This window comes from Psammomys obesus, unplaced genomic scaffold (assembly GCF_907164565.1).
Source record: "Psammomys obesus unplaced genomic scaffold, mPsaObe1.curated_primary_1811, whole genome shotgun sequence".
Taxonomy (NCBI): domain Eukaryota; kingdom Metazoa; phylum Chordata; class Mammalia; order Rodentia; family Muridae; genus Psammomys; species Psammomys obesus.
Genome location: NW_026590004.1, coordinates 307,959 through 319,059, shown reverse-complemented (window position 1 = coordinate 319,059; position 11,101 = coordinate 307,959). Strand labels below are relative to the sequence as shown.

The 11,101-nt window shown below is 49.6% G+C and overlaps 1 protein-coding gene across 1 annotated transcript in view; it reads left to right on the top strand.

The window, feature by feature from the left end:
* Window positions 1–9,482: 9,482 nt before the first annotated feature.
* Lrrc8b (leucine rich repeat containing 8 VRAC subunit B) overlaps window positions 9,483–11,101 on the top strand; it is a 49,006-nt gene continuing 47,387 nt past the window's right edge. The window contains exon 1 of the mRNA XM_055605523.1: window positions 9,483–9,498. The gene's annotated coding sequence lies outside the window, so the exon portion shown is untranslated. The remainder of the gene's footprint in view (window positions 9,499–11,101) is intronic.

Genomic DNA, 11,101 nt, shown 5'->3' with positions numbered 1-11,101 from the left:
CCGGCGGGGACGGGCGGGGCCGGGCGGGGCCGGCGGGGCAGGGGCGCATCGCAGCAGGTGGGGCGGCAGGGCAGGTGCGGTTACCTGGCCGCGCCTCACCTGGGGGTCCGGCTGCGGGCAGGTGGCATAGTCACCTGCTGAGCGGCGGCCGCGCGGCTCCCACGAGCCCGGGAGGGGGAGGGCGCCCTCCCCTCGCCGCACCCCTCGCCGCACCCCTCCTGGATGCGAGGGGTCAACAGGGGCGAGAGGAGGGGGCGGCCGCGCCCAGGCGGTGCCTCGGCTTCCCCGGCGGCTGAGCGCGCACCGCACCTGTGAGTGGCCCCGGGACTGCGGGGCGAGCACCCTCCTCCTCCAGGCGCAGGCGCGGTCTCGCCGCAGGGGAGCGCGGCTCGCCCAAGGGGGTCCACACCGGGTCGCCGGCGTCTGCTCCCTGCCCTGGCGCCTCCTGGCGCCGCCTGTCGACAGACATTTTCTGCTCTTGGGTATTTACCGGCCTACAACCGTGATTCTAGCGTTTGCGCTGGAAGGGGTCAGCTCCTTTCCATGGTAAGGCTGGGAGGATCCTCCTCCTGGACGGCAGGTGCTGACAGGTCAGAAGGAAAGAGGCTCATTAATCCGTGTCCTGGACTGACTTCCCAAAGTCCGTAGCTTGCCTGTAGTCATGTGACGTTTGTGGAAGACTTTGATGTGCGGTCATAAAAACCATGACTGGGACCTCTTGCTCCTCCCCCACCCCAGAGAAATTTCAAAGTCAATACCAAGGTGTGGGCTTCTTGAATACATTCTACCTTGTCTGAAAACTTAAAACAGGGGGAAAGAAATCTGCTATGTAAAGATAAGAGTGAAAGTTTTTTAAAAAATTGTAAATGTGAAACCAATTTAGATAATGTGTTTGGTGTATATTAAGAAACTGGGGAGGGGGCGTGTAGCTCTGAGGGGCTCGGTGGAGGCAAGGCAAGGGGTTCAATGCACCCGGAAGTACTACTGCTGCCGCATATGGTAATGATAATAGTTACAGTAGCTGTGATTTTCCTGGACAGCTATGTCCTAAGCCACATCCAGGGCTGAAGTGTGTACGGAAAGTGTAACAGAACCCGGACACTCGAGTGCACAAAGTCGCTTCCTAGGAACGCACACCGTCCTGAGGCGTGGAAGCCAAGGTCAGTTTCTTTGCCCCTAGCTTTCCTAGTGATCAGGTCCGCTCTTGAAGAGAATACGAAATGACAGTTCATCCCCCAGGTAATTGGGCCTGTGTGTCTTAAAACCTTAAGCCCTAACATGCCCAGTGCTGCTAGGAGCTGAAAACCGGGCCTGGAGAAGCAGGGCGGCAGGTGAACGCAGCTTGAGTCATGCTGATTTTCTTACTCCGGGTTTCCAGAGTGGGGAAATGTAATCTTGTTAGAATTAGGCGGGCTTCTTGGAAACTCCCGTTTTTCTCTGATCGGAAGGCTGTTCCAACATGCACCTCAAACACATGTGTTCCCACTGTGGGCGATTGCGTTTTGTTTTTAAGCGTGTTTGCGATTTGTTTTTAAGGCCGCTGGCCATTCCCACCTCGATTCCCAGCTGCAGCTGCAGCTTTCAGACTCCTCGGAGAGAAAACATCACCGTAAATTGAAGCAAAGCTCTAAACAATAACATTTGCGAAGGACACCAGGTGACCTGAAGTCTTTTAAGTGACCGAGTGGTTGCTTTCGCCCTCAGTGACCTGACACTTTTTGGTTTCTTTTCTGAATTTGGAAGGGGAAAGGTTTTTAAAACTTACAAACCTGTTTTTCTCCTTATTGGTCATTAAGATTGACCATAAATACAGCCCGCCTAGCTATACTGCCCGATCTGCTCTCATCATTGCTGTTCATTTAGAAATTAAGCAACAAGACAACAGGAAACGCCTTCTTCTGTGATTCCCCTTTCCTTAGGCTTCTAGGCAGTTGCAACACAATTTAAATTTACTCCTTCAGTTCTGCTATAAAAGAGTAAAGGGAAGAAGAAAAAAATGGGTGGCCAGCAGCAACCTTGACCTTTGCTTTTTGCTTTTTGACCTTCACGCTGCCTTTGATATGGGTCACGTGGTTCTCCTTTCCCTTTCCAGACCCTATATTTGAACTGCATCTGTTGCTTCTTTGAATTCAGAACCCTCTGTGGCTCTTTCCTGTTTGGGTGCTCGGCATTGCCACAGCCTCCCTGCGGTGTCATTGGCCCTTAAGTGCTGAGCTGCCCGTTGCTGTTCTCCTCATTTCCAGTTCCACGCAGATAACTGAGATTTTGCACTTGCCCCCCGCCCCCCCCGGGGGAGCTCCCTGTTGAGCGGCGGCGTCCTCTCTGGGTGTGCAGAATTAGGAGCACAGCTGAACCTTCCCTATTTTCTCCTTCAAATCTTTTTGCCTCTTGAAATATTCCCCCGTCACATTCAAAACCTCTTGCACATCACAAGTCAGAATTCTTCAGACGAGTAAGAGCGAGAACCTCACATGCCGACCGACTTGCACCTGAACTTTGCCATCATTTTGGAGAAGTTGCCAGATTAGTTAAGATTAGCTCCTAATTAGAGGTCACAAAAGACTGGCCAGGTGGGAGGAGGAGGAGCCTTCCTGGAGTGGGCCAGCCTTTGCTAGGGGTCGGGCTTTGAGGTCTTTTGTTCAAGCCAGGCCTAGGGTGACACTCACTTCCTGCTGCTCGTCCATCATGGTGTAGAACTCTGGCTGCCTCTCCAGTACCATGTCTACCTGCATGCCGACCTGTAGGCCAGCCCCAGTTAACTGTTTTCCTCCATAAGAGTTCCTGTGGTCATGGTGTCTCTTCACAGCACTAGAAACTTTAAGACAAGTTAATAGACAGCTAGGCACAATGGCTTTTATTCCCTTAGTTAGGACATTAGCACAGGGGTATAACTGCAAATTTGAGGCAGCCTGGGCATATAGTGAACTCTGATATAGCCTGGACCGTATAGTAAGACCTTGTCTTATCCCTGCCCTCCCACCAATAAAGTTATGGACGGCCAAGCCAGAGTATTATGGTTCTGGAGTCTTCTGAGAGGCCTGGCTCCGTCTCTTATCTCCACCATACACTGTGTGAGGCTCACCCTTCCTAACTGAATGGTCCAAGGTGAAGCTTTTGTCCCCACAGCCTAGCTCCAGGTATCGGAAAGAAAGGGTGGGAGAGGAGGGCAAAGGGAGACTTGGTTGGAGCTTCCAAATACTTACTACATCTCATTGCCTGGAGCACAGTGCCATTACCACTACCCCAGCCACAGTCAGTGCCCGCACAAAGTGCAGGGTGGGTCACACACGCCTAGTCAGAAAGGGAGACGGCAAGTGTCGGAGTATCCAAACACCGTCATCATTGTGGTGGGTTTTTTTGTTTTGTTTTTTTTTTTTCATTTTATTTGTGTGTGCGAGTGAGGGTCAGACAGCTTTCAAGAGTCGGTTTTTCCTTTTGTGTTGTTTTTTTGAGGCAGTCCCTTGGTATTTCTGCTACTGCCCAAGCCTATATTCTTGTCTCCAGCTCTTGTCCTCTAGTAGGAGAGCTGGGGCAGAGAATACTGTGTTGGGGGAATCTAACTCAAGTCGCCAGGGCTGTGCAGCGAAGTTTACCTACCATCACCCTTCCCATCTTACCAATTCCTAATAAGAGATTCTTGGGGAGCTTAGAAATATTTTTTAAACACATTAGCTCGCCGTGTAACCCTGCTTGGTCTGAAACATACCAGGAAAACCAGGCTGGCCTTGAATTCACATAGATCGGCTTACTGATGCCTCCCAAGGGCTGGGATAAAAGGCAGGTGCCACTGGCCAGCCATACCTGGCCTGCATGTTTTAATATACATACCTTAAATCTCAAAAATTCTATAAAAATTGTAATATCTGCTGGGTGTGGTGGCATGTGCCTTTAATCTCAGCACTGCGTGGATCCCTGAGTTCCAGGCCAGTCAGGGATGGATACATAGTCTCAGCACAAGAACAAGCATGTTAGCATAGTGTGTTTTCCATGATTGTCTTTATAGCCCTGTGTGTTTCCTCCCTAGGAGCTAGTCCCAAAATACCACATTCTTGCTTTCCAATCCGATTGTAAATACTGGAGCATTTGCCCCAGTTGGGGGCTATCACTTTGTCAGATTATACCTTGCCATAGGAGGGAAGTGGGTGTTTGAGTGGCAGATGCAGTGTTTGTTGTTGTGTGTGTGTTTATTGAGAGAGGGTCTCTCTATGCAGGCCTGGCAGGCCTGGAACTCTATGTACACCAGGCTGGCCTGGAACTCACAGAGTGCTGCCTGCCTCTATCTTCCGAGTGGTGGGGTGAAAGGTGTGTGCCGATGCACCGAGCATAGTAATAGATTATTTCCTCGGTGTCAGCGTCTATTTCTTACACTAAAAACACAGCTTGGATTAAATGATGGCCCATGGAATCAAATGGCCCTGGTAGGAATTCGGAATCCGCCACTCACTGGGTGTCTACAGTCTAGATAGCCTCTCGCTTGTAGCTTCCTCACCTGTAAACTGAGGTAGTAGAGACACATGGAGAATAAGGGGAAGTTTTATGTAAAATGTTTCATACTGGGTCTGTAAAGGAAGTGGTAATTTTCCCATTTTATTTGGCCTAGCCTTTTCCATGAACCCTTCCTACCGTCCTTTAAAAGTAGATTTATATGGGTCATTGTCGTAGACACCAAGTGGCTGCCCTCAACTTCTAAGTCAAATGTAACAAAATTGTCTCCAAAGTCAGCTGTAACCCAAACAGCAACAAAATGACTCCTGTATCCTTTGATCAGAAGCAGCCAGGCCTCTCTGTTCCTCAACCTTGAGGTGGATAACTTTTGGCTGCTCTACTAATGAGTCAGTGAAGTCGCTCAACCTTCCCACCCTTGATGAAGGTTCATGGTATTTATAACCAACTACAGATCACCGACTGCATGCCAGGTACTGCCAGGAACTGGGGAAGCAGTGGGAAGCAGAACCCTGTTTGTTCCAGGTGTGCACAGAGGTCGTGGGCCATGGAAGTACCGACAAGCAGCTGCTGGAAACAAGTGAAAATTTCCCCGGTAGGAAGGAGGCGGAGAAGGGCTGTGAGTGCTGACGGCCATGGTCACAGACTAAACTGCAAAAGCTGACGCGGAGCTGCAGAAACGAGAGGGGACACAGAGCGGCTTGAAATCAGCTCAGACTTGAGCATATTAGGTGTGGAGCGCAGGTTCCCGGCCCCATCCAGAGGAGGCATCTGCAGTGCTTGGAGCTGTCTTGTTCAAATAAGGATCTGCAGAGATGGAGAAGGAGTTGAGCGATCACAGGGCACTTGACTCTCATGCGTGCTCCTGACCCCTCCCTCACACTCACATGGAAAACAAGGGTGTATGATGAACCATCATGTGGTTTTGGAAAGGGGCCACAGAGCTCAGAGGGCTTTGTTTGGTTTGGTCTTGTTGACACATCAGCCAGACGCATGTGAAAATTCACCGTAAACCATCCACTCTTAAGGAACCTGCAGGAATGGCTGACGTCCCTGAGAGGCTGCTAACCGTGGCAGGAGACCGATGGAGACCAGCCGGTTGCAGAGACCGAAGAGAGCATCTCCTGTACTTGTTTGTTCCTTTTCTGACTCTGCTGAGCAGGACAGAGACCACGAAGCCCGGAGCTAGTCCACATCATCCTTAGCAGGCAGAGGGTAGAGGACATGGACTGTTCCGAGAACACGCGTGGAAGAGTTGGCTCCTGCAGCTACACTGAACATGGCCACCGTGGGCGGCCTGGAGGATCCTGGCCGGGATTCAGGAGGGCTGGCTGGGCACCTCTGCTGGGCCTCTGTGGCCTTCAGGTTTGTGCCAGGCAGGAGGCCAGCTGGGCAGGGGCCACCATTGGCAGGGAATGCCGTCTGTCCTTGTCCTGTCCAGCAGAGCCAAGAGAGGAACAAGTGGGGACATGCTTCCTCGTTGGCCCCTGCTTGAAGGAAGTCCTCTTTGGTGCACCTCCCAACCCTGCGGTCCGAGCAGGGTTGAGCCTGAGGGGGCTGTCAGCCACTGGACGGCAGGTTATTGGATTTTTGTTTTGTTTTGTTTTATAAGGTGGGGATGCATTTAAGTAAAATTCTATTAATCAGAATTTTGAAAGTTCGTCTTTCTAGGCAAAATTGGATGAGTTTGTTGGCCCGGTTTCAGTGCTGAGGCTGTGTCCTCAGGCGAGCCATGGCCTGTCTCCTGGCTGTGTTTGGGAATCCCACATGATAAAGCTTCTCAAGACACCAGATTTCAGTGTGTGTGTGTGTGTGTGTGTGTGTGTGTGTGTGTGTGTGTGTGTTTCTCCGGATCCCAGGGTAATCCCCCAGGCAATGTATGCTAAGCCTGTGCTGTCCCCAGGTGCCAGAAGTCTCTGTCACCTCCCGACTGTGACTGAACTGCTTGCTTCCCATGTCTCCTGGCCCCTGGAATTCCTCTCAGCTGTGTGCACTCTGAGCTCTTTGCTGATGAGGGTGTGGCTGAAGTTGTCTGTCTTCCCGACCAATGTACCTGCATCTCCTCAGTGACAGGTCATCTCAGTGGTGAGCCCAAACCCCCCATCACCTTAAACGAAGCACACACACCCTGCTCCCCATCCCTGTTGCTCTCTCATGCCTTGGTTTAGGGTTAGTTTGCTTGTATCCTGTTTTCTCTTCCCCTTGCCAACACCAGGACATAAGTTCTGTGAAAGCAGATTTTGTGTCTATTGATTGCCTCTTAAGTGTGCCACACACACTAGACACAGCTTTTGTACTTTCTGACAATCCTGGCTTTTTCTTCCTGTCTGAGGTCATTTTTTAGGTAGTTTGCACAGACCCGTGCCTCTGGCATTTAGAGCAGGTGCCGTTGTCTTATGTTCAGAGACAGAAGCTAACATTCTTCATTGTTGCTTCATAAGTAAGTACAAAAGATGACATTTCTGGTGACATAAATACTGATTTAAAAGAAAAAAACCTCAACTATGCCCAATAGAAGCTAAATTAAATACCAAAATGGCTTGGTATCCATCACCATTCATTTAAAATGTATTTTAAATTTCATTTAAAAAGTATTTTAAAGGTTTGCTACAAAAGTCAGGAAGTTTACTGAGTTTTGACCATGGATCTCATTTTATTTTCTCTGAAGCTCAGTCTAAGTATAGTTACACATATTTAGAAGTCCTGCGGTGGTGAGTTTTACATCCTTTTGACACATACAAACACAGTAGATCTGTTTCTGCAGTTCTCATCGCAAGTAAGCCACGTTTGCTAGAACACTTACCGCTGAGGTGTTTTACCTGTACATAGCAGCAACCTCAAACCTCTTAAACCTTTGATGTCCAGATTCCTCAGTGGAGAAAGGCCACCAAGCCTAAGAACCTGAATGTGACCCCTGGATCCACATGGTGGAAGGAGAGGTGCCTAAAACTTGTCCTCTGACCTCCACAGAGGTGCCCTGGCGTGTGCGTGGACACACATAAACACACACTCATGCATTCACACTCACACATACTCATACTCTCACACACACTCATACTCTCTCACACACACACACACACACACACGGGATAAGTGGACTTAAAAAGCTTATTCGCACATGGGTAAATATTACTTATTGCCAGCATAAGGCTTTGTAATCAAATGCTGGAGCAATGTGGCCACATGCCTGAGAGAAGGGACTAGGGCAACATTGTCCTCTGAACTGCTGAGTGCTGGCCACAGTGATCTGGTGAGACGGGGCTGGGGAGGGCCTCCAGCCCTGTCCTCCTCCACACCAAGAAGTGGCAACGCTCCCCAAAGCCAGAGGACTTGCTTCTTGGTCACCAAGTCTTTTCATTCCTCAAGGTGACACTCTGCTTATATCCTGAAAATTGTACCCCCAAGGCAAGGCCTCGTGAGCTGACTGCTAAGGATAGAGGCTTGCTCTTCTTTCCTCATGTGGGAAAGTGGTGGGTTTGTCAGGAGAAAGAAAATAGCTGGGTGGACCCACATCAGGCTACCTGGAGTGACAGAGATAATTTCAGACAAACCGAAATTATTAACTGTGTGGAGATAGATCCTACCAGAATGCTTCTCCTCAGAACTGACTCCCCAGCCTCATACTCCGCTTTGAGGAGCAGTGGTTTGGATGCTTAAAAACAAAACAACCAAGAACCTTCCTAGTCAAATTAGCTATCGGAAGGGATGGCTTAAAAATTGGCTCTTGCTGCCAGGATCGAGGCAGAAGGCAGGCAGGTTTCTGTGCGTTGCAGGCCAGCCTGGTCTACAGAGCGAGTTCCAGGACAACCAGGGCTGCACAAGAGAAACCCTGTCCTGAAATAAAACAACAACTAAATAACTTAATAAAACACTCTTGCCATGCAGAGACGTTCAGTAGGAGTGAGCGTAGTTGAGACGTTCAGTCTTTGGCATACCCCACTGAAGCTGAAAATTGGATAGCAAAGTATTAATACATCCGTTTAAGAGTGTAGGAAACTCCCAGAACAGAACTCTGATCAAAAATCACCAGTTACTTAGCTGGCAGTCAGCTGGGTCAAATATAGAAACATATGATTGTTTCTATAATAATTTGCCCTGGAACTCACTCTGTAGACCAGGCTAGCCTCAACTCAGAGCTACACCTGCCTCTGCCTCCCAACTGCTGGGTTTACAGTTGTGCAGAACCTCCTCCTGGCTCTAAGAATGCATCTGAATCCTAGTGAAAAAGAGAAAAGTCCGACATTTTATCGAGAATATTGAATCTGTTCTCAGAAACAGGTTATTAGTTCAAGATGTGAAAGTGGCCCCTACAGGGTCCCTGGGAATTTTCCTGTGCAGTAAGGCAAGCTTGGATGAGTGGTCATAGTTAGTGAGCTGGGCCTTTCTTGGGCCTCTCTGGGCTCCTGGGAGCTCCAGCCCTCTGTGAGAGGCAGCGGATCCCCACTCTTCTCTCTATGACTCAGAGCCCCAGGAGTCTCCCGGATCTTATCTTGTTCCTTACCTGATCGTATCCTGTGGTGTATCCAATTGTATCCTGTCATGTAGCCAATTGTATCCTGTCCCTTAGCCGATTGTATCCTGTCACTTAGCTGATTGTATCCTGTTGCTTACAGGAAGGTCTCCTGGTGACCCTATACTGGCTCCTTTTGAGAGTCAGCTGGATTGGATCAGAAACAGGCTAGATGTCGATGAAAACCTCTTGGGTGTGTCTGTGAGGCTGTCCTTATAGATAGGATTAACTGAGGGGAGGAAGAAACCCAAGAGCTTCCTGACCCACCCGCAGGGCAGCTGCAGCCTTCCGCTTCCGTGCCTTCCTCCTTGGAAGGACCTCCTGCCTGAACTGAGAGTCAGGACAGACCCTCCTCTGGCTTCCTCTCGGGATGGGGTCACAGTAACTGCCGTGGAAACAGACCTGTGGGGAGTGTGGCTGAGCTAAGCGAGTCTTTGAAGCCTGGTGGATTTTTCCTCACTGTATTGGCTGGCTCCTTGTCACGGATGCCTTATCCTTAAGAAAGGCTGTAAGGAGGGAGAAGCCGGACTAAAGAAGCATCAGGAGTAAGTGGAAATAGACACCCTGAGAGAGTCCCGCTAGAGTGCGTGGCTGGGGCAGCTCGGGATCTTGTTTTCTTGGGACTATATTTGATTTCTTGTTCGTGGGCTTAATGTTTGCTCTAGGTCTTTAAAGCATTAATTCCTTAACAGATTTTTTTTGAGCATTTGATATGAGTCAGACATCACACTAGGTACTGGGAATAAATCCAACATTGAAGAAAACGGAGGAAAAAAATCCTTCACATGTGCACCCTGAAGCAGTCAAGATGGCCAATAAGAAAATTCAAGGTGGAATGTTACACAATAGATGCCATGATGAAGCAAAACAGCAAGGAGCTAGAGCATACCTGGGAGCAGGTGACGTCAGGGACCAATCCTGGAGGGGACCCTTCCTTTAGAGATACAGTGGCCTCTGCCATCCCCTGTGGTGAGGGCTGACTGGAGTCTGGGCCTCTGTCTCCTCAGCCTCTGAGTGCGGGGAGCCGTGTAGGGCAGGGGCTCCACACCGGGGCTCCATTACACCAGGCAGGCATTCCACACCGCTGAGAAGTCCTGCCTTCCGGGCACCGAGTGTATCCGGACCAGTCAGGTCAAGGCTGGGGTACGGTGGAGCCGTGCAGAAGAGACCCCGTGATCTTCTGTTTCTAACTTTTGTGTGTTGTGTTCTCGAGAGTCTGTCCAGGTTACACACATACGCCTGTGCTAAAACTGTAATCGGCCCTAAAATCTTACGTAGCGCTGCCTCTCCACATTCGTGTTTCTGTTTCATTCTGCTGCTTATTTTATTTTTTCTAGTAAGATGTTAAGGTTGAGGAAAGCAGAATAAACAGTGTCCGCAATGGGGCCGGGTGTGATGTCCCTCCTCCCACAGAGCGAGGCCCAGAGGAGCCTGTGTGCCCCCCCCCCCACCCTGTGTAGGGTCTTGGGGAAGGGCCAGCCTGAGACAGTCAGTTTTCCTTGAGGAAGTAAAAAAGATAAACCGCAAGTATGCACATGTCCCAGGAAAGAATGAGCATGAACTCAGGATGATGGAGAGGGGACGGGGAGGAAGCGGGGAGGAAGGGACAGAGACTGAGGGAAAGGTGGGCAGCCTTTCCTCACTGGACGTTTGAGCTTCTTGACAGGGTGACAGGGATCAGAAGGCCTGAGGTGTAGATGGGAGTGGAGCCAACATCTGGAAAGCCCTGTCCCTCTTTCAGCCCACCCAGTGGCTTCCTTCCTCACTGTGACACAAAAGTCACCCCCACCCAAGAATTTCCTCTGGGCACATTTTAAAGAGCAGCTTGAAGATAAGTCTGTCTCTGTCTAGCAAGAGCCCATCGGGAGCTTATCTTCTCAGGCCACACTTCCGTAGCAGATGTCTCATCCGGGTCAGCGCTACAAAGTAACCAAAAGTTGAAAGTTGCCATTATCCGCACTGTTGGACTGCTGTGTGATTTCCAGAAGTAGTTAAAGGCTTTAATTTGCATATTTGAATTTTTTAGTAAAATTGGCTAACTTAATAATCTAAGATGCTTATCAATGATACCGCCTACATATAAGCACTGGCCTTTACTGATTTATTATTATTATTATTATTATTATTATTATTATTATTATTATTATT